The sequence below is a fragment of the Triturus cristatus genome, chromosome 4_2 (genome assembly GCF_964204655.1).
Source record: "Triturus cristatus chromosome 4_2, aTriCri1.1, whole genome shotgun sequence".
Lineage (NCBI taxonomy): Eukaryota > Metazoa > Chordata > Amphibia > Caudata > Salamandridae > Triturus > Triturus cristatus.
Genome location: NC_140586.1, coordinates 944,614,876 through 944,642,628, shown reverse-complemented (window position 1 = coordinate 944,642,628; position 27,753 = coordinate 944,614,876). Strand labels below are relative to the sequence as shown.

The 27,753-nt window shown below is 48.4% G+C and overlaps 1 protein-coding gene across 1 annotated transcript in view; it reads right to left on the bottom strand.

Moving 5' to 3' along the window:
• LOC146839030 (uncharacterized) overlaps window positions 1-27,753 on the bottom strand; it is a 101,769-nt gene that overhangs the window by 56,745 nt on the left and 17,271 nt on the right. Inside the window, exons 2-3 of the mRNA XM_085600000.1 lie at window positions 2,128-2,178; window positions 165-283 (exon numbers count right to left, since the gene is read on the bottom strand). The gene's annotated coding sequence lies outside the window, so the exon portion shown is untranslated. The remainder of the gene's footprint in view (window positions 1-164; window positions 284-2,127; window positions 2,179-27,753) is intronic.

Below are 27,753 nucleotides of genomic sequence, written 5' to 3'. Positions count from 1 at the left end.
CCTCCGGAACAGAATACTGTGATTTGATTGTGTTTTATTTTAACAAATGTACATAGCAGATATTGGCGCTTGCTTGTTTCACAAAAAGGATCGGATACCTACCTCAGAGCGCACTTCTTACAGATGAGTATCGGGTTATCATGTTGCTGCTACAAGGTCCTTACCTGTGCGAGTTATCGGGATCGATGCAGGGGGCAGACCCAAACCAGCCACACGTGGAGATCAATGACAAATACTGAAGAATTAACAGAGCTTCCAAGCTGGTGACCATTACTTAATTGACCTTGAAAATAAAAGACACGTTTTTAGTATTCTGGTGACTCGCGACCATAAAAACCAAAGGTTATAAATTCAATATTGTGCCAAATACTTAAAAAATGGAACTGGATGTGCCGAATCGGGTATTGTCCCAGGTCATGCGTGACACCTTCCACCACTATTGCTTATGGGACTTGTAGTTTTGTTTTTCTCATTAAAAGGATGGGCTCTAAAGTCAAAGTGTTCTGAACGATGTTGGTCAAAATCAGAGGCCTGACTGAGGGTGAAGCATGACACTGCTCTGCTTAGCAGTGAGATGACTGACAGTTCCCCAGCCCTTCCATTCTTTGACAGATAGAGGCTCGTCGGCCATTCATATTTTTTTGCAATGACAAAGAAACCTTTATTGCAGCTTGTGTCATCTAAAGAGATAAAACGCCTGGGCATGTTTAATCAACTATAGACAAACATGAACAATCAATTACATGAGTTTCTGGTAAACCATCAAGCACCCAATCAGAATCAGCCAACCTTCCCACCCAGGAATTCTTGAGGCTTTGGAGAGGATGAATTGCACGTGGTATAAGAGGAACACTACAGGACTCAAAGCTCACTTCTCAGCGATGGACTGAAATGCCAGCCTCATGGCACACTTAGCCAGCTCTTCACCTCCTCCTCCTCAAACTGTTGACCAGCTATCAGGGCAAAAGAGCCAGCAGCAAAGCATCGCTGGCTTGGTTCCACAACTAACCTGGCAAGGCGGTCAACTCCATACTCCTCCAAGTCAGCAAGCACTCTGGTCGAGCCAGTCCTAGCCCCACATGAATGTTCCCCATCACAACTATTTTAATGGTCCAAAGTTATGTTTGTGCAAAATGTATGAGTCAAAAGGTGAAAGGGTTTACTTTGAAGTGCTGAAAGAGAAATCATGACGTTTTTCAATATTTCTGAGTCTGCCACAGTACACAGGAGCATTATTTCTCTACAGCAGCAAATCATGTATGTGCCCTGTAGAAAGCATGTTTGAATGAAACATGGAATGCATTGCAGCCAACAATCTATGCAACATCATAGCAGAGTGCAAGATAACTTGTGTTATTATTCCAGCAGAACAAAAGGCCATTCCTAATTTGTACGTCATTTTAAAGACAGTGCCAGGAAAACGTATGGTCAGTGTTGTTCTTCTGCCACTTAAAAGACTATCACCATTAATGTGTCAGGAAATTAATACTATGAGAAATCCTACTTGTTGGCAGGGTGCTGCCTGCCACTATATTGCAGATTACTTCCAACATAATCTGATGTATACATACATACTCCAGTGTGCTGCCAGCTACGGGGTCTGCACACAGCAGTCTTGAGCCACTCAGGAAGGAGGTAAGCTCTTCCTTTCATCTTAAGCCCTTAGGTTACAGTCACAGCCTGATAGATCCGGAGACCTGTATCCTCGCTCTAACTGCGCCGAGCAGACAGACGTAGCCATCATAGACTGTGTTGTGTGCTGGGTGATGCCTGGCATCTTATTATCGTTGGCGGGAGGATGAAGCTCCGATAGGAGCTACTACAAGAAGAGCAGAGAAACAAGCCCACAGATCGCCACAGAGCGACAACTGCCCAGAAGCTGAAGAAAGAATTTTGGAACAGCAAACCTCCTACACCCTGGAGATTCTCCAGGATAAGCAAATGATGGTAATGAAATGCAAACTGTAGCATTAAGGTCACACACTACAACATCTTTCCCTTTAAACCAAAGGTAAAAGCCTACAAGAAAAAACTAAAGAAAAAGCAACAAAACTAGAAAATGCATTTCCAAATTCTGCAAAAGAGGAATAGTTAATACAAATGAAAAATATTAAACTTTGTTGGTACCTTAGTAATGTGCTTACTTCTTGGCTTCATTCCATCTGCAGCAATAACGCTCTGAAAGGAGAAATTACTGCTGTGAGTCTCAGGGTCTTCAGTGTTACTAGTCTCAGTCACGAAGTCTGCGGTGTCGGAAGATAACTTTTTCATGTTTGGCTTTACAGTTCCACCAGTCGCGCCATCGCTTTTAGCAGACACGCCACTGTCAGCAGCATCATAACTTCAGGCAGACCAGCAATGCGGATATCAACACTCACAATGGGCGAATACTTAACAAGCACGGTCTCGGCTTACCAAGTAGAGCAAAATAATCAGGTCTCATAACCATACCCAGAGCCACAGTTAGCTCTGCCGCCACTTGAGCACACACAAACATCTCCGCACTTAAGCACCAGTCCCAGGGGAGACCATCTGTGATGTCCTTGTTAACTTGCACCACTACTGGGTCAGCACAAGCAGCATCATGGACACCGTCTAACACCGCTACCACAAACATTCATGAACATCCAAATCCTCGTCACCCAAACTACCCAAAAATGGGTTTCTAGATAAGCAACCAGCCCTGTAGTTTCTGTCTCTGTGTACTAATTTGATATCAAAGTTGTAATTTAAAAAACAGCCTTAGCAACATTACAGGGGCCTTTCTGACACCATTAGCATTAAGGTTTCAAAGCAAAGGGCTGTGGTATGTGAACTTTAAAAGATGAATGCCCCATATCTTTTCTGGACAATAAAAACTGGTGAAACCATTCAGAGGAATTGGTGACATCATCAATCATGTAAGAGGGTAGTAAGCTCATTCCGTACCCTCAGAAAAACAGAGCGCACTCTATGAATGAGAGGTATTGCCTGAGCTTTAAGTTTGATACAATGCTCAAACCATTCACTGCTCCCACTCGGTAAATATCAGGAGAATGTAGTAAAGTTGTCTTAATGTCATTGGCCTCAAAATCTACATTAGATACAGGCATGTCACTCAACATCGCTGGATTATCAGGACCAGACCTCATAGCGAAGCCCAACTTAGTCGGATTCTGCCATCCCATCCCTTCCATTGATAGTTACATAAATTTTTGAGGTAATCATTTTACCCACGCATTCCAGTGGACTCAAAGTAATCCAGTCTATATCAATATCCTGCTCACCTAAGGCTTTGGGATTTATATTGGAGCTGGTCAGCTATTTCTCACATCTCTACTTTTCTCAAAGTCTACATCACACAAACTCTTGATGGGTAGTCCTGAATCCGCCATTCCATTTAACGACACCATACCAGCATGAACCATACACAAGGGACACATTACCTGTCGCATGAAGGTGGAACGAACTATGGAATCAATTGCTAAAGCTAAGTTATTCCCTCTGGGGACATTCTTCCTCATTAACATCAATTATGCCCACTTTTACAGTAGTGCATACACTCACACTGCTTGAAAATGCCCCAATACTGCAACATTTTCCTTGATCCGGGCATTTCCCATTACTTCTCAAGTGTGCCTTAAACCCACACCTGTAGCAACTGCCATGATGAGCTTTCTGAGCCCAATTCCCATTTGTTCTGTCTCTGGAGTTCACATAACGACCCAGAGCAGTCCCAAGAATGCGACTCACTGGTGATGCGACCCCCTCAGAGGTCAGTGTCTTAGATGAAAGCGTGGAGAGCTCTATGCTTTTAGGAATATTCACCTCTTGGGGAGAGTTGGGTTCCTGCAGCTCAGTAATCTCTCCTGCAACTTCTTAGAGAAACAGTTAAACACAGGCTCGTCTCTGCTATATACATCCACTCTGTTCTCAAATTTGCTTGGGGCTGTCAAAATGCAAAGAGCTGCAATATATTCCACCACACTTTCCTGACTATCTTGTTTTAAAAAGTTGTGACATTCAAGCGTGATGCTTGGTTCATCTCCAAACTGAATTTCTTAGAGGTTCTGTTGCCGCACGATACACGTCCCATATTCCACTTTGTCCACAGGGTGCTTCAACCCTGGTAGGTTATCAACTGCCTATTTGCAGATAATTTCTAAAAACTCTCCGCTAGTTTCTGTAAGAAATTGAATTATTATTTGTGGTGAAAGAGGAAAAATCACAACCCCTGTCAGAGTGAATTTTCAACGCCATTAAAAGTAACCTGGAGTCAACCCCCTGGTACCTAAGGTACGGAACAGGCAGGCTTAACTTAGGGTAATATGTAAAATATTTATGTAGAAACAAAAACAGTAAAAGTCAAAATGCAAAACAATAAAAAACCCAAACCGAAATAGAAAAATAAAGTAAAATGTAATGAAAAAAAAGACACTAAAATGACAAAACCCATGTAACGCTTTAAGTAGCGATAGTGCCAAGAATCACAAGGTGCCAATGATACTCCATTGTTGCGGAAGACCTAGGGGTAAATTGATGGGGACTGCGATGGAAGTCAGGTCGGATACACCAACCAGGTTTGTGCTGGTCAAAGATTTTACCTTTTGACTTTAGTCCTTTAAGTCTTCTTCCATAATAGGAATGCACTTCTATAGCCACCCAGGACCTCCGGGGAAGCACTTGGAGCCTCATATGGTGTCAGTCAAGGACCAACAGTCGGGAACAGTCACGTACATGCCACTGGTCAGCTGGACAGTTGCAGCAAAGGCCTTTTTAGTGTTCTGTATCCTTTTAGGTTGAACAAGAGGTCAGCCTTATGACCCTACGAGTCTACTACTTTGTCCAGAGTACAAGAGGGAGCAAATCCAGTCCTTCAGGGCTTTTTTCAGATCACAGACAGGAGGTCCTGTCCTCTTCTGCTCTTCCTCAGGTCTAGGAGTGTTCTGAAGTGGGTGCCTGCACATGCCACATTTATGCCGGCACAGGCTATTATGTGGGAATGACTCTAAACCTGGCCTTTGAGAGATAAGGGTGTCCATGGGGCATGTACTATGGCAGTGCTGTGCTAGTGTCCTTCCACATCTAACCCTAAAATACTGTTTGAGGCAGACACTGTACCCCCAATAAATCCGGACACAGATGTCCGATAGGACAAAAGCAGGTGCCTTTTGAGGTTAGGAGGTTGGGGGATGGCTGAACAGCTCCAACCTCCATTTTCAACAATTTCGGCCGCTCGGGTGGGCTTTCCGGGGCCTCTGATGGTTCGGAGGGTCGGCCGCACATACGCCTTCCCTTTATGAACACTGCTCCGGGGGAGGGATCCCCAGGGCTTATAGTAAATAAATGCGACCCAGCTACCATTTGTTTTTAAAAACTCTTTTTATTAAACAAAAGCTCAGAACAAGTCTTGCACACATAGGACAACGATTATACATGTTCCAATACTGAAATCTCTTACTTCTCAAGTAGATTTCCTTCTCATGCATCCTGGAGATCCCAGAGCTGCCGGGATCCAAGGCTACTCATAATCCACTATCCTACCACGCCTTCCCACACCCCTTTCAGTAACACCTATATGTCTTCCAGAAACCCCAGATTTTCCCCCATTTATGTGGACACCCTCTGGCATTATTTATCACCTTCTCAGCACCAGTCCAAGTCATTTTCCCATTCCAATAAATCTGGTGTTCGTCTCACTCCCCACTTCCTGGCTATATTCTGTTTTACCACCATCACAGCTACTTCCAACCATATAGCCGCATATTTGGGACATTTTTCCTCCACAGAAACACAAAATAGCAGCCATCTTGGCTCGGTTGGAATTTCAATCACAGTGACCTCAGACATAACTCTCATCACCGCCTTCCAAAAGTCATTGATGCATTTACATTCCCAAATGATATAAAAGAAGGAGCCAATTTCACCACATTCCCTAGCACAATATTTGGACAAACCCTGCCCCAGTCGATGCAGTAGTGTTCTAGAGGCATATGACCTGTGGAGTATACGTAGTTGAATCAAACAGAATCTGGCCCTTATGGCTACCTCCCGTGGGCTCTGTGCTGCCTCTTCCCAGTCGTCATCTCTAATAGGCCTGCTTTTCCTTCCCAGGCCGCCCTCAAGGGGTCTACCGGGTTAGGAGAGATGCACATTATTTTCTTGTATGTCAATGAGGTGGTCTTTACCACCATTGGGTCCATCAATTGTCTATCTGTAATCAGGTAGGGTCTCCCCCACTCTAAGATATTGGCGTAGGGCGTGACTTAGTTGCATATGTTTATATCCTTTAGTGTCAACCATTTCATATTCACTTTTTAGCTCTTCGAAAGTGAGCGGTTTCTGTCCTCTCCATTTGTCTTCCGACCTTTCGTTTCCCAGCAATTCCCATTTTTTGAAGGTCTCGCTCAGGGCCCTCACCTCTGCCAACTGATCGCTATCCCACAGTGGAGATCTTTCTGTCAATTTCCATTCCCAACCAGTGTGTTTTGACGCTTCCCTCCAAACTCGAACCACCGTCTATGTTTGTGGGGGAAGCGGTTTTTCCCTACTTCTGCAGTACAGCACCGCTAGATATCCCCTTTCCCCCACAGCCCAGTGGTCTGCCCTGAAGGCCGGGTCTCCATGATCAGTAAATGCCCAGTCATTCACCACCGTCAACTGTGAGGCCCAGTAGTATTTGCCTCCTTCATAAACTCCCCTTTGGATCTTACAGAGAGCTATTCCAGAACTGCCTCCATCCCAGAGGAGTTTTTGCAGCTCACTATTTATATCTTGCAACAACTTCTTGGGTATCTTGTATGGGGTATTCTGTAAAACATATAGTAACCTGGGCAGTGACATCATTTTGAAAATGACCGCCCTACCCATCAGGGACACCGGTAATTTCCTCCAGCATTCCACGCCGTTGCACAGCCGCTGTTATTTGGGGATATAAATTGTCTGATAGGAAATCTTCCTCTGTGGATATCTGAATACCCAAGTATGTGAACCTTGTTTTAACTATTAGTGGGGTAGTGTCTACCAATCGCTGAGGGACCGTACCCGCCAATTTGAAGATGAGGGACTTAGTCCAATTTATTGTGTATCCCGAATAACTACCGAATAATTAGAATATATGGAGCACCCTATGCACTGACCTATATGGGTGGACCAGGTAGACAAGGTGGACAAGGCCAGGCCCCGGGGGATGGGGTCCCCGGGGCCAATATTGGCCCAGGAAAGGGGGCCAACCGGCCCCCTTCCTGTGTTTTTTTTTTTTAAATGCTCAGGCCCTGGGGGATGGGGTCCCCAGGGCCCCAAAAATGTTAAGAGAAGGGGGGCCACACAGCTCCCCTCCTAAAAAACAAAAAAGAAAACCGAAGCTGGCATCTCGTCGAAGGCCCTGCCCGCTCCCTGCACCACTCTGAAAACTCGCCTCCTGGCACGTTTTGGGTTGGGGGATGAAGTCCACTAGGATCTTATGGGTACTTAGGGGCCAACTAGCCCACCAGGTTCCTCCAGTAAGCCCCACACAGTGGGATTGCTGAGAGTGTTCAAAGGCCACACCACCACCGAGTGGCGTGGGCTGTGTCCACCTCTCAGCAATCCCACTATGTGGGGCTTACTGGAGGTAAGAGGTAGGTTAGTTGCCCCCTAAGGAACCCCAGCAGCAAAGGGGACTTCAATCCCCATCCAAGAGCGCGCCAGGGAGCGCGTTTGCAGAGTAGTGGGCAAAGGGGGCATGGCCTGCTATGAGAACTTAGCAATCCTGCTGTATGGGACTTACTGGCGGTAATAGGAGGGGGGTAGTTGGCCCCCAAGGTTGTACTTGGGGGGCAACTGCCCCTCCTGTTACCTCCAGTAAGTCACACACAGTGGGATTGTTAAAATGTCTTTGGAGGCTACGACCCCCTTTCTCCACCACTCTGCATATGCGTCTCCTAGCAGACTACGGGATGGGGGATGAAGTCCACTTTACTCCTGAGGGACTTTGGGGGCCAAGAACCCCTCCTGGTACCTCCTGTAAGTCACACGCAGCGGGATTCCTGAGCGCTGGTCGGAGGCCCAGCACCCTTTCTCCACTACTCTACAAACGCATCTACTAGTTAAAGAAGTGAAAAACCAAACCACAATGCTAGCGGTAGCCCTCTAGAGCAGCACCAGATTTAAGGTAACTCAGTGTAATCGTTGGTGATACAGTCTATTCACCTTAAGTGTGCAATTGTGGTTGACACCCGCCAGCACAATGCTGTTGCCGCTCGACAGGACAGGTGTATTTTGACCTCATCCCTGAGATACGGACTCGGGTATCTCTGACCATGTTATAGCTGCCCTCACAATTTGAATGAATTTTGATACTGACCACCACTATTTCTGTCAAGCCTCATTTGGGCCAATCAACAGACAACTTCGTTACTCCGACTATCCAGTTCTTTATTCGACAATAAAAACATTGACTTCTAACTCCTACAATTTTGATAACTGAAGCTATGAGGGAACTGAAACAAGAAACTTAGAACCCGAAGACGTCATTAATCCCTCTCAAGTTTCCTTGCCCTGAAGAAGTCCAGAGGTGGACGAAACGCGTCGGCTGCTTTGGCTGTGTTGGAAAATTGTTTTTTAATTGCAATATTCACTGCATAATAAAGAAGAGCTTTTTTGAAAAACGAAAAATACCTTAAGAACTTGGACTCTATTTGAATTACATTGTTTAAGTGGTGCATTTGGTGTTGTTTTTGTACTAGTTAAAGAAGTGTTTGCAATGTAATAGGTTTCGCATTTGCGAGAGTTAGAGCTACTGTCAAAATGTTAAAGTTTTTTACTAATGTTTTTTGGAGTGGAGTGGATGTACTTAGTGTGTAGTGGAATTAAGTGGATAAGTTGTGCAGTGAAATTTTGTGGATAGAAAGTATGTTGTATTTAGTGTGTAGGAATTATATAGAGTGAGATTATGTGTTATGGAGAGTAATTATGTGGTATGGTAGTCTTTGTTGTGGAGTGGTACCCTCAGGTTTAGTCTTCCTCGTTTCCATAGAAGTTCAACTAGGAACTCAGTGAGACAAAAAAAGAAGGAATCACTGAGGAGCGCTTGAGGACCTAGTCAGAGGTATGAGCAGGGAAGTGCAATTATGCGACTGTTTGGCTGCACCAACTTTCGCACAATTATACATTTTCCGCATTAGCCACATAATCCATCATCTGCTCCCTAATCTGCAGATTTGAACAAAAAAAGCCTTGTTTCCTAGCTTAAACGTTACCAAAAATGCAGCGACAAGTGTTACAGCGCCCTTTGCAAACCTAGAACAAATTGCTAAATGTGGGTGTTAAATTGGTACTAATGGTGTGCATTCCACTCTTGCTTCCTTCTGCACCTGTCTTGGATCTTTCTGTATTTCTGTTGCCTCTTTCTGCACATTTCTTTCGTTTTCTGCACTTCTCTTGCCTCTATCTGCAAATCTCTTCTACTTTCTGTATCTCTGATGCTTCTTTCAGCATGTCTGTTGCTTCTTTCTGCACTTCTCTTACTTCTTTCTGCACCCCTCTTGCCTCTTTCTGTACCCCTCTTGCCTCTTTGTGCACCTCTCCTACCTCTTTGTGCACCCGCTTGCCTCTTTCTGCACCTCTGATGGTTCTTTCTGCACTACTCTTGCTTCGTTCTGCACCTCTTTTGCAAATTTCTGTATCCCTCTTGCCTCTTTCTGAATCTTTCCTACCTGTTTCTGCACCTCTCTTGCCTCTTTCTGCACATCTGTTGCTTCTTTCTACACTTCTCTTGCCTCTTTCTGTACCCCTCTTGCCTCTTTCAGCACCTGTTGCTTCTTTCTGCACTTCTCTTGCCTCTTTCTGCACCTCGTTACTTCTTTCAGCAATTCTCTTGCCTCTTTCTGCACTTCTCTTGGTTGTTTCTGCACCTCTTGCGTGTTTCTGCACCTCAAGTGCCTCTTTCTGCACTTCTCTTGCCTCGTTCTGCACTGCTCTTGCCTGTTTGTGCACCTCTCTTGGTACCTCTGTTGCTTCTTTCTGCACTTCTCTTGCCTCTTTTTATACCCCTATTGCCTCTTTAAGCACCTTTGTTGCTTCTTTCTGTACTTCTCTTGCTTCTTTCTGCACCCCTCCAGCCCCTTTGTGCAGCTCCCCTGACTCTTTCTGCACCGCTCTTGCCTCTTTCTGCACCTCTTTTGCTTCCTTCTGTTGGTTCTTTCTGCACTGCTCCTGCTTCTTTTTGCACCTGTTGCAAATTTCTGTACCCCTCTTGCCTCCTTCTGTACCCCTCTTCCCTCTCTCTGCACCTCTCTAGCCTCTGTCTGCAAACCGGTTTCTTCCTTCTGCACCCCTTTTGCCCGTATCTGCATCTCTTGCCTCTTTCTGTTGGTCTCTTGCCTCCTTCTGCACCTCACTTGCCTCTTTCTGTACCTCTTTTGCTTCTTTCTGTACTTCTCTCTCCTCTTTCTGCACCCCTCTTGCCTCTTTCTGCATCTCTGTTGCTTCTTTCTGCACTTCTACTGCCTCTTTCTACACCTCTCTTGCTTCTTTCTGCACCCCTGTTGTCTCTTTCTGCACTCGTCTTCCCTCTTTCTGCACCTCTCTTGCTTCTTTCTACACCCTTCTTCCCTTTTTGCATCCCTCTTGCCTCTTTCTGCTGTTCTCTTGCCTCTTTCTGCACCTCCCTTGCCCCTTTCTGTATTTCTCTTGCTTCTTTTCACACCTCTGTTGCTTTTTTCTGCACTTCTCTTTCTTTCTGCAACCCTCCTGCCTCTTTCTGTACCTCTCGCCTCTTTGTGCACCTCTGCTTCCTTTTTCTGCACCCCTCTTGCCTCTTTTCGTACCTCGGTTGGTTCTTTCTGCACTGATCTTGCTTCTCTCTGTACCCCACTTGCCTCTTTCTGCACTTCTCTTGCTTCTTTCTCCACCCTTGTTGCTTCTTTCAGCAATTCTCTTGCCTCTTTCTACACTTCCCTTCCTTCTTTCTGCACCCCTCCTGACTCTTTCTGTAACTCTCTTGCCTCTTTGTGCACCTCTCCTACCTCTTTCTGCACCCCTCTTGCTTCTTTCAGCACCTCACTTGCTTCTTTCTGCACTTCTTTGCAAATGCTCTTGTAAAGTTGTGTTTTTTTTAATGGTGCTGTTTCCTCCGAGTGGGGCGGATGCGCTCACTGCGGCGGGAGAAGATGCACCAAGCAGGGGTGCACAGAGGGAGCTCGAAGGGACCCGCCAGCAGCTGGAGCACTCAGACGGGCTGTCACTGCTCGGTGTGACTCCGCCCCCAACAACGCTCGGAAGTGAGAGGGGCCTGAAGCCCCCGGGGTACTGGCTTTCCTTAATAATAGTGCTTATAGAGCCAATCGGGTAACCAAGGTCTCCAAGTCGGCCGGATTCCTCGAAATGAGTAGCAATGACGCAAGTTTCAAGCAAGCTGGAGGGTAATTCGAGATGACAGGATCCGCCACCTACTTCCCAAGGGGAGGCAGACAGCAGGAGTGTACCATTCCAACTCAATGACAGGGCTGCAGGGAGGCTGCAACTCTCCCAGGGAGAAATCAAATCCAGACAGGCGAGGGGAGCCATTAGCAACAAGCGCAGTCCCGAAAGTGAAAGGAGAACCGCGCTGCAGACCAATGAGACAGCTGACTGGCACATGCTCCAGGCGTGAAGACAGCATGGCTGCAGGACACCTGGTGCATGCTCCTTCACGGCTCTCGTGAAAACATTTCTTCAGAAGTAATGTTAGATTAGTTTCTCTGAAGCTACTTTGTTTGCACATTCAGCTTCACAACATTATCATGATGCCTTGATCATCAAGTACTAGTCCTTTCTAGGCACTAGGTACAAAAGTCGTCCTATCTTCATTAATGGGGTGACAGCGCTATCTACATATCCATAACCACTAATCTAACGCGCACATCGCAAAGGATGCTTTTATTATAAATAATAGGCATCCAGATAGATTGGTAGAAATCTGCTGACACTGAATGAGTGTCAGCAGAAGTGTGATTGGTAGAAGAGGTACTTCTGCTGACACGCAACGGTCTGACATTCCATGAGGGGTGTCCAACTCGAGACCAAGACAGGGTCCTTCCCACTATTCGATCAGGTAATGGGGCTGGATCGTTCCATGGGGGAATTCTTAGCTTTACACCCATACACACTCTAGGTACACATCATAGTATGTTAGATTACCATATTTTGCATACATGCCTGCAAATATTCATTGCTTCAGCACCAGGGTAGAAATGTATCTAATGTTCATTCTTTCAGTGGTTGTAATCTACTTTATTTGCTTCTGTCTCCTAATCATTGCAGTACATGTATTTCAACGGTTGTTGGAAATGGCCCTTTTTGCAGGGTTGTCCCCAAACATTTTGCTTCTTCCGCCTTTGTTTTTCCTGACCTGTGGTTGTTGGCTATAGGACTCTGGGCACTTTACCACTGCTGATCAGTACTAACGTGCATATGCTCTCTGTGTAAATTGCTATTGTGATTGGTTATCCATGATTGGCATATTTGTTTTACCAGTAGGTCCCTAGTAAAGTGCACTGAGTGTGCCAGGGCTGGTAATTCAAATGCTACTAGTGGGCTTGCAGCACTGATGGTGCCACCCACATGAGTAGCCCTAAAAGGGGTCTCAGGCCTGCCAACACAGTGCCTGTGCACAGTTTGTTAACTGCCATGTTGACCTGGCGAGTGTACCCACTTGCCAGGCCTTACCCTTCCCTTTCCTTACACATAGGACACCCCTATGGTAGGCCCGAGGTAACCCCCTGGGCAGGGTGCAGTGTATGTGAAAGGTAGGACATGTACTGGTGTGTGTGTAACATGTTTTGATAATGAAATACTGCCAATTTCGTTTTTCACTATTGAAAAGCTATCTTGCCCATAGGACAGAATGGGGAATGCTGTGTAACATGTGTACCTGCATATCTTCCCATAGGAGTGAGATAGAAACTTAGAGTCTGGTATCCCTGAACTCAGAATTTAATAACATCTTTTAGGAAGGATGGTTTTTAAATTCTGTGTTTGAAGATAGCACTTTTAGAAAGTGGCTATTTTCGACCTTTCTGTGTGCCTCTGCCTGTTTGTGGATTGACTGTCTGGTTTGAGAGTGACAGGGGCTGCGGTGGCTCCAGGAGTCTGGGTGAGTCAGCACTAGGTTGAATAGGCCGATCTGCATTTGGAGTGGTGGGAGGAGGAGCACCTGGGCCTGAATAGGGCTGGGCGTGCCTTCCTCAATGCTGACTCCACCTCCTGCGGTGTGTCTGATGACCCTGGCCCACACTAACAAAGGAAGAAGTTGTGCACTGGCAGAGTGCACCCAGAACTGGTCCAGCACCCCTCACACATAGAGAACAAAGACTTTTGGGGTATAAATACTAGAGCTGAAACCCTCGAAAGTTAGACTACTTCGTGATCAAGAGGAACCTGTTGCCAAAGAGGACAGCTGAAGAGACTGAGGAGAAGTACTGCCCATGCTGTGTGCCTGGGGTTGGCCTACATTTTGCGGTTTCTGCTGAGGAAAGGACCAAGGGACTTTGCTGTGTGCTGTGCCCCCCTGCTTGAGGAAGGACACTGCTGTGTCCATCTGAAGGAAAGTATCCAAGGGCCTGAGAAGAGCTGGCCTCCTGTTTTTTAAGTCCCAGGAACAAAAGGACTTCACCCCCCAACTTCCCTGAACTTCCTTGCTGGGAGTTCTGACCTGCCAGAAGGGGCCTGTAACTGTGTGTGAGGCCTTTGATGTTGGGAGCTGGAAGAGCGACGCAACGAGGGAAAAGCGCGTCGCCGCTGCAGCAGCCGCTGTCGCATCACCGAGGAAGCGTGTCACTGCTGCTGCATCACCGGAGAAGCATGTCGCAGGGCCCGTCGCATCGCTGAGGAAGCGTGCCGCCGCTGATCGCCATCGCATCACCGGAGAAGCGTGCCGCTGCCACCGAGGGTGCCGTCGCATCACCGGAGAAGCGTGTCGCAGGGCCTATCGCGGCTCAGGAAACCACCGATTTCGCCACACGACCGTCGCACCAGATCGTCGCAACGCATCGAGGCACCATCTTGTCACATCGGAACCGGAGTGCAGGAAGAATCGACGCATCGCCTTCTCTGCGACCCTTTTGTTTGTTTTGTGTTACGCATCCCAGGTAGTTTGAGACTAAGTGTCGCATTTATCATCTACAAGTTTATTTTTGCAACAAGCTTTTGAAAGACATTCTACTAAGTAACTGTATGTTGGATTTTTTTCGTTTTTGTCTTGTTTAGTTTAGATAAAGATATTTTATTCTTCTAAACTGGTGTGGTGTCCATTTGTGGTGTTTTCACTGCGTTACTGTGAGTGTTGGTACAAATACACATTGCCTTTGGGATAAGCCTGTCTGCTCGTGCCAAGCTACCAAGGGGGTGAGCACTGAGCAGGGGCTATCTAAAGTGTCTATCCCCCTTACCCTGACTAGAGGCAAGGGTCCCTATTTGATCAAAGGTACCTACCTCTGCCAACTAGAGACCCCCAGTTCTAACAACGTTGGTTCAATAAATATACTGAAAACGTCTCACTGTGTATTCTGTATACTGCTCAGAGAGAAAATAAGCACAAGTGAATGAGCGAAAGATTCTGTACTGTTTCTATGATCCCCGAGTGATCAGGGTTCTCATGTTCAGTGGTTGTCAGACTCAGTTCGCTCCCTGGTATGGTTAGGGGGGCTTATGGTGGCACTGTGAGCTAGCTAGTCTATAGGCCAACATATCCTGTGGGGGTGTACGGAACCAGTCTTGACACCAAGTCCTTAGTTTATGGTGTCCAAACAATGCGCAGATCCTACCGAATAGTAGGAACTACAAGACAATATTTGAAGCAACTCGGTAATTGCAGGTTCCATAAGATAAAGCAGCCAATTACCTAACATACAATGTGCATGGAGCAACACAGGATATCTGGACACAAGGTGAGGAGATTTGTTGGTGTTTGAAGCAAAGCTGTGTATGAGTTCCGGAAGGCCTTAAAATCCTGCCTCATGATCATACATAAATGTGACTTTCAACACTTACCTATAAGAAAACCATCAATGCAAGAAAGTAGGAGAGTAGCATGTGTCAAGCAGAACGTTCCCTGCCGTGCTGAAAATTCTATGAAAGTTTGGTGTTTAGTGGCTAGCAATGCACATGTAATACTTTTGAGTCACAACTTGACATAGTTATATCTCTGGAGAGAATACATTTCAAAAGTATAAGGTTCTACAAGCCTGACACAGAAGTAACAGTGACAATGAACACTGACAGAAGAAAGTCCTCTTTTTTCAGGAAACATTAATCACTATAAAGAACAGCACAGCAAATACGAGTTTAGTATAAGTCCTGGATGGTGTCCAACTGCACATTAAAATACAATTTAGACCAATGGGGTCTCCTCCGGGAAGTGTATTACACACCATTTGAAGTTCATTGAAGTTTCCCCAGTAATAGGGCCTGTCCTACATCTTTCCAATTTTTAAAACAAGCAGTTAGGATGCTCCACATCGCTGAAGTCCAATTTAACAGCTGGATTATACAGTTAAATTGGTAGGCTGATTCCTACTGGAGATGTTGCAAGAATGGGCTACGAAACAGTTAATAATTGATGTCCAGCTAGGCGTTTGGGCCCTTGCCTGTCGTGGGTACTTGGGCCTCCCACACGAGTGAGGCACTATTTTTATCGGAAGACCTGGGAGAACGCTGGGTGGTAGGAAATTTGTGCCTGCCCTGTGATGCCACAACATTCCCACACAAAAATGTGTGAAAAAAGTGATTTTTTCAGCTACAATTGTGGTTTACAGGGGATTCTGGGTAAGGAAACGTTGGGGGAGCCACGCAAGCCATACCTCCCTGGAATCCCCTGGGTGTCTAGTTTTCAGAAATGTGTGGGTTCGGTAGGTTTCCCTAGATGGCCACCGAGCACGGGACCAAAAACCCAGGTGACCCCCTTGCAAAACCAAGTTGTTTTGTGATAGGCAATTTTGATGTCACCTCAATGCATTTTGGGCCCTTGCCTGTCGCGGGTACTTGACCCACCCATGCGAGTGAGGTACCATTTTTATCGGAAGACCAGGGGGAATGCTGTGTAGAAGGAAATTTGTGGATCCAAGCAGATTCCAGAACTTTCCCACAACAGAATTGTGAGCCCCCACCCTAACAAAAATTGTGCAAAAAAAATGCCTGGCATTTAGTGCTACTGCCATCTGCCCCCCGGGTGCAGAAAGGCTGTAATGATTGTGCGGGCAGCACCCACCCATATTTTTATATGGTAAAAAAAATCCCTGATGTCTAGTGGGCTTTTTGCCCCGGGGTGGGGGGGGGGGGGGGGAGGGGGAACAAGACTAAATTGTGTCAAATTTAATTGGGGGGAGCAGAGGCCCTTGCAGGGATCCACTGGGGAGGGGTACCATTGGAAAGGGAAGATTCATCCCTTTCCAGCGATACCTCTCCCGTCTTTCTACGTGCTCAGGGGGCTATCTCAGCCCCCTGAGCACGTAGAAAGAACAACTGTAATGAGCCTCTTGGCTCATTTCACTTTCGGTTTCACTGAAATGACGTCAGCACGACATGCGCACCAATTGTCATTTCGGGGAAACCATGGAGGGGCCTTGGGAGCCGGGGAAGCTCTTCCCCAGCTCCCGAGGCTCTTAGGGTGTAAAGGGAATCCATCTGGTGTCACTTCATAACCTTTGTATCTCCTTTGCTGTTTCTCATTGTTTTTCTACAACATTCACTCTTTTTTATACCTCCTTTTTAGGTCTCGCTGAGACAGCGAAAGCTGTCTCTTTGAGACATTTTGTAAGTGGGTTTTTAAAGTGCTTCCCCTGGCATAGAGCTACAGTGCACGAGGCGTGCACGCGCGCAAAGCAGCCATGTCTTTACCTCGCTCTCCCTCGTAGCCCCTCTCCGCCCCCTTCCCTGCTGCTATTTCACACCATTTTCATTAGAACTCCCGCTTCTCTCCCCCACCCCCACGTCTCGCGCGTCCAATGCTTGTCTTTCCTATGTCCTTTCGTTTCTTACATGCAGTACCAACTTTGCTTTCACGCTCCTCCGCCCCTCCCCGTCAGTCGCGCTGCTTTCACTTTCGCGCGTGGCCAATGCTTGTTTTAAACCCCTTCAGCCCCGTCGCCAGTTGCATAAATCTAAAAACCGGAAAGATATGGTGAGCCAGTGGTGATGTTATCAGCTGCAGGGTGTTTCATCCGGTTTGTGAAACGGGCTCTCCATGAGTCCACACTTGTTACACCGTGGCCAATGCTTGTTTTAAACCCCTTCGGCCCCGTCGCCAGTTGCGTAAATCTAAAAACCGGAAGGATATGGTGAATCAGTGGTGATGTTATCAGCTGCAGGGTGTTTCATCCGGATTGTGAAACGGGCTCTCCATGAGTCCACACTTGTTACATTGAAGCTCCCATCCTGCTTATCACAGCAGAGGGATGTAAAGTGAAATACAGACTCGGGTGCTATTTCAAAACAGAGGCCCTACTAATGCGGTCACGCAATAATGGCGCACTCCGCAGTTGGTGCAGGCGTGGGGAGTTGATCGTGCACCCAATTACTTGAAACACACCAACAAATTCCGCTGTTCTCCGTAAGCCTTTTCAAATTCCAAGGTGTATTTTAAAGCCTCAGAATCGCACTGCCGCTTTTCGACCTCAAAAAGGTATTTGTCACGGTAAGTGAGGCCTTTCTCTCTCACTTCTTATATACATTGTTACAATCAACTCTTCCTGCCAATAACGAGGCATTCTGGGCTATCTAGCAAAATTTAAACAGTATAAAAACAATGTAACGCGTGGCCAATGCTTGTTTTAAACCCCTTCAACCCCGTCGCCAGTTGCGTAAATCTAAAAACCGGAAGGATATGGTGAGTCAGTGGTGATGTTATCAGCTGCAGGGTGTTTCATCCGGATTGTGAAACGGGCTCTCCATGAGTCCACACTTGTTACACTGAAGCTCCCATCCTGCTTATCACAGCAGAGGGATGTAAAGTGAAATACAGACTCGGGTGCTATTTCAAAACAGAGGCCCTACTAATGCGGTCACGCAATAATGGCGCACTCCGCAGTTGGTGCAGGCGTGGGGAGTTGATCGTGCACCCAATTACTTGAAACACACCAACAAATTCCGCTGTTGGGGGAGGAGCCAAGATGGCGACCGGAGCAGTCGCTTGAGCGCCCGGCTCCGTCGGCCCTTGGCCTCGGACTATCATCCTGATTCCTATCCTTGCCGATTTTCGAGGTGCAACGCGTGCGACGACGTGCTGACTGCGCCGCCGCTTTCCCGAAGTCTTAGCCCGCCCGGATGCCGGAGTTTTTGGTGCCTTTGTTCCCCGCCCTGGACCCTTGCTCTACTGTGGCCTCGGCCGGCCCCCTGGAATCGTTGCAGTCACCGGACCCGCTGGTGCAAATCTGAGCCCGAGGTCCCGATCCCGCCTCACGCCACGTACGGTCGCCAGAAGAGCCGGGAGAGAGACGCCCGGACACCTCCTGTACCCTGCATCTGATGGGCTGGAGCCTGAGGGTAAGCCCCGGTGTGGCGGGTCTCCTACCCCGCTCTGTGGACCACGCTGTGGAAGGCTGCAGACCCCCTTCTTCTATGGTCTAGTCGGCTGCAAAGAGAGCCTGAGGGAGGGGAAGAGACTGCTGGCTTTCACCTGTTGCGGCGCAGACCTGTTGGGAATTGCCTCCTTGTCACGATCCCCCCCCTGGCCACGGTACCGTTCAACGGTAAAACATGGCGCTGATTGCCTGCTCGCTGCTGGGGGGTGATGCTCCGGTCTCGCCCGCTGCCCGCTTCGCCCTCCCTCTACCAGACTCCAGCTCCCCAGTGCCGTCCCGGATTGCTGCCGTTGGGGGGACGCAGTTTCCGCTGACATACGGCTCCGTTCTGGCTGCCCTGCGGGACTTTCGTCTGCAATTGTGTGTCGGCTTGCAAACGCTGAGTGAGCGGTTCGACTCTACACTGTCTGCTGCGGGCCGTGAGCGCCCCGTTTGTGATCAACAAGACGTGAGTCTGCCAGTGCTGTGGTCCTCCTGCGGGGAAGCAACGACTGGGTATAACGGTGCTACACTGGTGTCTGCATTTGGCTTTCCCGGCGCTCAGGATCAATCGCTCTCCTGCTCAATGGCAGATACTTTGTTTCCCCGGTCATTGCTGCCTGCTTTGTTGTTGCCTGCCTCACCGTGCCCGCAGGAGTTTCCAGCTGAACTACACCTGGCGACCTCGAGGAACTGTTCACGGTGGCCTACGACTCCTTTTATGTGGAACTCATGTACTTTACAAGCCAGGTCTGGATTTTATATGGTGTGCAAGGGGACCTCAATAGATGATCGGCGGCCATTTTGTGACTCTACTTCTCCATCTTCTCCCAAGTGGCCATATTGTCTTTGTCTGTTCGGGATGCGGGGCATTCACGAGGGGGCGGGTCTAATCGTACGCCCGCGATCGGGCCAGGGCTAGATTACTTTCTAACATCATGACTTCACGGCCGGGCTGGACTGGGACTGGAATTGTCTACTTATGTTGTGCGCACTCGTCGCGATCTGTCTGCCTTCATTTCCGTGGTGTTACATGCTATCTTCCCACGACCGCCTTCGGGTGTAGTGGGGTTTCAGTGTGTGGAGGCTTGGTTGGCCGGTGGTGTCGGGCGCTCCTGAGGATACGTGGGCTCCTCCCCGCCTCCTTTCTTCTTTCTTCTCTTAGTTTCTTTACTCTATTCCTACTTTCTCTCTCGTCTATATTTCGGGTTCATTGGGCGACAGGCACTATGCTGGGGGGGGGGTAGGCCATAGCCTCCGCATTGGTGTAGGATGGGGGGGTAATTTACTGTTTCTTTTTTAGTTCTATGGGCCTCTTTCTTTCATGTCTCTGCGCTATACTTGTTTCGATTCGGGGTCCGGGTGTGGGGTGGATTGAGTGGGGGCGGCTTTTAGGGGGTGCGTATTTACTACTGTGATGATCCTGTTATCTAATTGCATCGCCTTACTGTATGAGATTTTCTATGGCTGTTTTAATGATGCTGCTGCTCTCCAGTGTCTGAAGCCGACTTGCGGACTCGAATCTCCTTGTTTCTATCCTTTACTGACTTTTTTCTCGATAAAATTTTTTTGAAAACCTTAAAATTAACCTTCACTTCTCCTTCCCCCGGTGTCAAGGATCCCTCCAGTGTATGAATCCTGAATCGTTGCTAATCTTGACCTTGACGCACAGGGGATGTATTGTTTGTCTCTGTGCTCAACCGTATTGTGGCCGGCCTGATGGTTGTAGGCCCGTATTTGTTCTTTTACTATGCACAAATAAAGGTTTTTAAAAAAAAAAAAAAAAAAAAACCAAATTCCGCTGTTCTGCGTAAGCCTTTTCAAATTCCAAGGAGTATTTTAAAGCCTCATAATCTTTCGACCTCAAAAAGGTATTTGTCACAGTAAGTGAGGCCTTTCTCTCTCACTTCTTATATACATTGTTACAATCAACTCGTCCTGCCAATAACGAGGCATTCTGGGCTATCTAGCAAAATTTAAACAGTATAAAAACAATGTAAAATTGTGACTATTTTTTAAACATGTATGAGCTATTCACACAGACATCCTAACATTTTGATATGTCATATCAGAATGGGAGATGATACCTCCTTCGCATAGAATCACAATTACCATTGCCCCCTGCATTCTGTAGAGAGAACTGACAGGCACATGCATCAACCATTTTTGAGAGCGCAAAAGGTGCAATTCGCAAAATTCGGCCATTTGCGCCCGCAAAAGGGCTTCTGCGATGCATCAACCTGTCACCCCCTCGCAATTTAAGAAATCGCAAATTATTGAGATTTCCTAGATTGCAATTGCATTTAAGTAATTGCAATGCAATAGGGAGCGTAAATTACCATCAATTTATACTTGATGGTAATTTGCAAAAACTTTGTAAAAATGCACTAAAGTGCATTTTTTCAAGTTGTAGGTTACACACACATGCCCCTGGGGCATGTGTGTGCGAACATGTGCACACAGATCAATTTCAGGGGTGCAACAGGGTGTCCTTTTGACACCCTTGCACCCTTGAAATTGCATGAGCAATTTGCGAGTACCTATTGGTACTCGCAAATTGCGCATGCAATCTCCCATTCATTCCTATGGGTCTGTAAGCCTATAGGAATGAATGGGAAGGCATTCCTTAATTGCAACTTGCAATTCGCGAGTCGCAATTAAGGAATGTTTGGGAATCGCTAATTAGATATCGATTCCTACATGCATAGGCTTTTGCAATTCCTTAATTGCGATTCCTTAATAATCGCAATTAAGGAATTGCAAAAGCCTACATTGATGCATGTACCAGTGAATGAACAAGTATTCTGAAAATGTGTTAATTAGCAAAACAGAAAAATAAAAGGCATTGTCATTTACAAGATCAATAGCTTAAACTCTCGCAAATGCGAGACCTATTGCATTGCAAATGCTTGTTCTCTCTTGCTTTGTTTTCTTATATCTATTCTCTGCATATCAGGTTTCAGAAAGGCCCTTTTGGATCGCAGAGTTGAAAGGGTATTATCTAATGCAGGGGTACTCACAAACTTTCTCTCGGGCCAAATTGACAGTGTGGTTTGTGGCCGAGGGCCGCACCGGTAGGGGCGGGCTCAGTGGGGGAGGGGGGCGGGGCTAAATAAAAAAAAAACTGTGTCCATGAGGTTGAACACAGGCGCCTGCAGTGGACGCCTTCGTCCACTGAGCCACCAGACCCGGCATACACACATCTCTCTCTCTCTGTCTGTCTGCTGTCTGTCTCTCCCTGCCTGTCTTCCTCTCTCCCTCCCTCTCCCTCCGTCTCCCTCCATCTCTCCTTCCCTCCCTCCCTCTGTCTGTCTCCCCGTCTCCCTCCCTCTTCCTGCCTCTCCCTCCCTGTCTCCCTCCCTGTCTCCCTCCCTACGTCTCCCTCCCTCCCTCCGTCCCCCTCCCTCTGTCTGTCCCCCTCTGTCCCCCTCTCTCCCTCCCTCAGTCTCTCTCCGTCTCTCTCCCTCCCTCCCCCTCCCTCCCTCTCTGTCTCTCTCTCTCCCTCCCTCCATCTCTCTCCCTCTCTCCCTGCCTTCCTCTCTTCCTCCCTCTCCCTCCGTCTCCCTCTGTCTCCCCGTCTTCCTCCCTCCATCTCCCTCCCTCCGTCTCCCTCTCCCTCCCTCCGTCTCCCTCTCTCCCTCCCTCCGTTTCCCTCTCTTCCTCCCTCCCTCCGTCTCCCGCCCTCCGTCTCCCTCTCCCTCCGTCTCCCTCTCCCTCCGTCTCCCTCCCTCTGCTTCCCTCCCTCTCTCCGTCCGTCTCCCTCCCTCTGTCCCCCTCTCTCCATCCCTCTCCCTCTCCCTCTCCCCGTCGCCCTCCCTCCCTCCGTCTCCCTCCCTCTCTTCCACCCTCCCTCCGTCTCCCCGCATCCCTCCCTCTGCCTCCGTCTTCCTCCCTCTGTCTTCCTCCCTCCCTGTTTTCCCCCTCCCTCCCCCTCCCCCTGTCTAACTCCCTCTGTCTCCCTCCCTCCCATCTCCCTCCCTCCTGACGTCTCCCTCGACGTCTCCCTCTCCCTCTCTCCCTCCCTCCCTGTCCCTCTCCCTCCCTCTCCGTCTCTCCCTCCCTCGCCGTCTTCCTCCCTCCCTCTCGCTCCCTCTCTTCGTCTGTCTCCCTCTCTCCAACTGCCTCTCTCCGTGCCGGTCTCTGCCTCTACCTGCCTCAAGCCTCTGCCTGTCTCTGCCTCTATCTGTCAGTCTGTCCCTGTCTATCTCTCTCTGTGTCTATCTCTCTCTGTCTCTGTGCCTAGGGCAGTGCACACTACTGTGTCTACACGTCCCCGACACCAGCCCATAAACAGCCCCCCACTCCCTCCTCTCCCTGTGTAATGTAAAAGCCAGCTCTTAGTCCCTGCTGCCCTCCGTCACCACACCTGGCTCTCACTCCCTGCTGCCCCCTGTCACCCTCTGCCATTTCACCGGGCTCTCACTCCCTGCTGCCCTCTGTCACCTCACCCCGCATGTGTCGCAGCCCGGGCTGAGAAAGCCTCCCGGGCTGTGACACACAGCCTCACCGGAGTACTTCCCAGGTCTTTAAAAGAACATTTACTTGCTAATGATGCTTTGTTGTATTTCACCTCTTCCTGGCGCCCCTGCATCTCCACTCTATCCTGGAATCTCCCGGCCCCCATAGAGCAGTCTCTCTCCGAGTCCGGCGGTGTTTGCTGTCACACTTTAAACAAAAAAAGACCCAGGTATGATGTCTGCATGGTCCAAAGGCCACCAAGTAAGGCTTGCCGGGCCGCTGGCGGCCCCCGGGCTGTACTATGAGTACTCGTGATCTAATGTATGGTTCATATGAGGGGTGCAGTCCAGCAGATGGAGTCACATCAGGGCACATGAATGTACACAGCCCAGTGCAACCAACTCCCAGGGCACCGAAGGTTAAGGATCAAAGTGCAAAATGCTCCTAGGACAGAGCACATGGGCACATTTATTGTTAGATCAGCAGACACAGTGGCACCAGGGCTGAAGAAGGGGTAAGAGCTCACTGAAGCCTACCCTATGCCCACACATACATGAGCAGCTATCATTAGTGAAGCAGGTGCAGGGAAGCTCACCAAGGTGCTATTTCTGTAATCAGATGTAGGATAGATATGTAGGTAATCGCCGTAGCATGCAAGGCCGTCTGTCTATCCGATCGGATAGACGGCTTTGCATACCCGTCGGGACTACACGCTAGTACTTATCAAAGGCAATAATCCTTTCAAGATTTTAACTGAGTGGATGCAACGGTGATTACCAGTTTATTGATATTGCATCTCTTAATAAGAATAAGCGACTTGGTGTTCTTCAATAAGACTATTTCAATATGGATCGAAGGCATTAAATTCATTATAAATGTACCGAACTGATGCTACGGTGATTGCCTATATATCTATACTACATCTGATTACAGAAATAGCACCTTCTTGAGCTTCTATAAAAGACTATTCCAACCCTGATGAAGTCCATGTTGGACGAAAGACGTTGGCTGGCCGATGCACTTGACTACAAATTAAGAATACATAGAAAACAAGAAATCTCAAGACTCTGCGCAGTATTTTCTGATTTGGTGGATCTTATAATATTTTGTATAGTTTACAAATGAAATGAGGTTTAATTACATGCTTGAGCATAATTGATGAAGGAATCTAGTTATAACTGTATGCTCCTTTTCAGAATTTGACAATCCTAGTCAGGATAAGGCACAAGCAAACCCCAAATTAAACTGTGGTCAACCCCCTGGTTGTCAGGAGTTGACGAGCGGTACGCCTGCATACGGACCCCAACCCCCAGGGAGCCTTTCGGCAACAAGGGGAGGAGCTATGTCCTTATATCGGGACGACGCACGCCGGACGGGCGTGCGTTATTCTCGTATGCGACCCCGTCGCCTTTTTGGAAGGAACCTTCGTTTTGATCCTGAACAGACGCGAGGAAGCGTCTGCACCTTCTCTCTCAGCCCGACTATAAACACGGAGCCGAGATCGGTAGTTTGCGCGGCTACATTCCGCACCAGACTAGGAACGGACGCCCGACTTCTCCTCGCGACAGGGGACACGCTGGGCGCTGCGAAGTACTGGATGGCTGCCTGCATCGCCGTAAACTAGAGCCCGTGATGCCGTTCAACGTTCTGAGGTAAGAGCGAGATCCTTGGACATAGACAGTGCGGGCAGGAACTGCCTTCCCCCAAAGAGTAAGAGACTTGGCCTCTCAGCGCTGGCAGATAAAGGTTCATACTTAGAAGCACGAGACTTTGCTTACATTGAGCTGGGAGAACTGGCAAACAGCTGTATCTATTTCGTTGGAGGTGTCTACCTCATCCCTTTTGTTTTTTCCCTCCTCATAGGGAGTTGGCTCCACATAGTTCTAGGGAATTACCTCCTGGAAGTGGCTTCAAGTGGGAGCGTGGTAGTACCTTTTTTCTGGAACCCAAAACTTACCTGTCGCAGAGGAAGAGGAGTCACTCGTGACTTACAACGAGGGCTCTCTCCTTAGGGCTATTGGACTCGGGACTCTGAGTTGGGACTCAAAGTGTCACATTTGTCTCCCTATTGGTCCCAGATAAGGTGTGCTAAGGACATTTGGTATAGAGCTCTCAGGGGGTATGCTGAAATACCGCACTTCGGAGCTTTAGAGAGCATTGGTGGTTGTGTGTGAGACAGGTCAGCATTGATTCCTACTAGCGAGACTCATATGAGAGTAGTGTTGCATGCTCGTGTCATTTCACCGTTCTGTTCTTTGTTGTTACAGGGCCTACTCCCTGCTGTTCCCTTCCCATTCCCTTCCCTTACTTGATCGCCCTAATACTCTGTGCCTTCAGTGTAGGAGTTGGGGATGTCAAGGAGTGGAACCCCAATTGCCTCGTACAAACCCTGAGGAGTGCCAGTCTTGGGACAATATCGTTACAGAATAACGCACCCACGAATATTGCTCCTCCTGATTTGTGCGCGGTAGTATAGGGTGAGATGGAGGAGGTGTTGGGGGCCTTGGCGTTGGTTCAGCAGGAGTTGGCTGCCTCTAGAGCGGAGACCGCGGCCCTGCGTGATAGGGTAGAAAGGCTCACCAGAAACCCATTTGACGTTGCATCAGGGAGTCTTCAGATCCACGTGTCCGTCCCTCCTCCCATTCCGCTAGCCAGTCCCGAGAGGTATGTCGGAGATCCCAGGAAAATACAGGTATTCCTGACCCAGATTATGATGCATTCTTCATGCAAACCATCCTCGTTTCCTACTCAGCACTCTAGGGTGGCCTTCGCAATATCATACTTGATAGGGGATGCCGCCAATTGGGCAGTACCACTGGTCCGAAATAACGACCCAGTGTTGTCCAATTGGGAGGCGTTTCGGGCAGCTCTGGAAGGGGTGTTCGACAGACAAACCACTACCTTCAGCGCCGACAAAGAACTTTTGAAATTAAAACAGGGGAGACGAGACCTGGTGTCTTACCTAACCACTTTCAACCGACTGGTAGCGGAAGCCGCCTGCCCTGAGGAAAAAAGAATGTCTCTTTTTTATCAAGGCCTTTGTGACGAGCTGAAGGACGTCATAGCCAGAATAGATCCTCAGCCTCGGTCTTGTACAGACCTAGTCAGTCTGGCGTTAAGGCTGGACGGGCGTATAGCTGACAGAGGGGGAGACAGACCTAAGGGCGATAAAACCAGGTACTCGCTGGAGAGAAGTGCCAGGAGGGACCTACCTGGAGGCGAGGTCCCCCCAGAACCCATGGAAGTCGGAGCCCTACGGGCACCGCTCTCGCGGAGTGAGCGGGAAAGCAGACGCACTCAGGGCTTGTGTATGTATTGCGGGAAGAAAGGACACTACGCCCGGGAGTGCCCCGCTAGACCGAAAACAGCAGGAGGTGCTTACAGAAGCCAAAAGGCAGTTGCCACGACCGCAAACAGTGACCTTAGTGTTGTTACTGCTGTATCACCAGGGTCGGGAATTGATAAGGAATGGAGGATACCGTCCTTAGTTACCACTCGGGTTATGCCAACAGAATCCCATATTGTACTTCTGATGGGTCTGGAGTATAACCATACTTCTTTCCAGGTGAAGGCCATGTTGGACTCTGGGGCCACAGGGAACTTCATGGACAATGGGCTAGTTCACGCCCTCCACATCAATAGGAAGCTCCTGGAGACCCCTGAGGAGGTGTTGGCCGTGGATGGTAAACCTCTGAATTCGCGTCTTATCATGGAAAAAACAGATACTGTTCATTCGTCAGTAGGGGTAAAAGGGGGTCCTCACAGGGAAGACTTGGCTTTCAACATCATAGACGCCCCTCAGTACGAGGTGATACTGGGGATGCCATGGTTCTGTCACCACAACCCCACTATAGATTGGAGTACCAAGACCATACAGTTCCTGTTGGGAGCCTGCAAGGATCATATATCCCTTGAGTCTCTCTCTTGTGCGACGGCTCTGGCGCACCCGTTCCTGTTGGCCACAGCCGTCGAGAAAGAAACTGTTTTGCCAAACACATATGCTGCCTACGCAGACGTGTTCAGCAAGTCCCAAGCAGAGCATCTTCCGCCTCATAGGCGGTACGACTGCCAGATCGATCTGGTCGATGAAACCGTCCTACCAGCCTGTCGAGTATACGCCCTTTCTGACCCTGAAACCCGACACGGGAATACTTGGATCATTATACGAGCATAGGGTTTATCAGGCCGTCGCGGTCCCCCGCAGCCTCTCCTTTGTTTTTTATAGCTAAAGCCAGGGGGAGCTAAGGGCGTGCTGCGATTATCGCATGTTAAACAAGAACACCGTCCGTAACCGCTACCCGCTACCCCTTATTCCGGTGTTGTTGGACCAGGTTAGTGAGGCTAAGATTTATACTAGGCTAGATTTAATGGGGGCATACCATTTGGTACGCATGAGGGAGGGAGACGAGTGGAAAACGGCCTTCAAAACTCGTTATGGCCTGTTCGAATACACTGTAATGCCGTTCGGGCTGTGCAACGCCCCAGCAGCATTCCAGTACTTTTTGAACGACGTACTAAAAGAATATATAGACAATACCGTGGCCGTCTACATCAACGACATCCTTATCTACTCTAAGGTGGAGGAGGAACACCAGGGTCATGTTATACAGGTTTTAGGGGCTCTTAGAAAGCATCAGTTATAGTGTAAGCTAAGCAAATGTGAGTTTGGGGTGTCTGAGGTGGGGTTCTTGGGGGTTATGCTCCGTCCTGATGGTTTGGGTATGGCTGAGAGAAAAGTACAGGCGGTACAGGAATGGCCGGTACCCATTAACGTCAAAGGTGTGCAGAGCTTCTTGGGCTT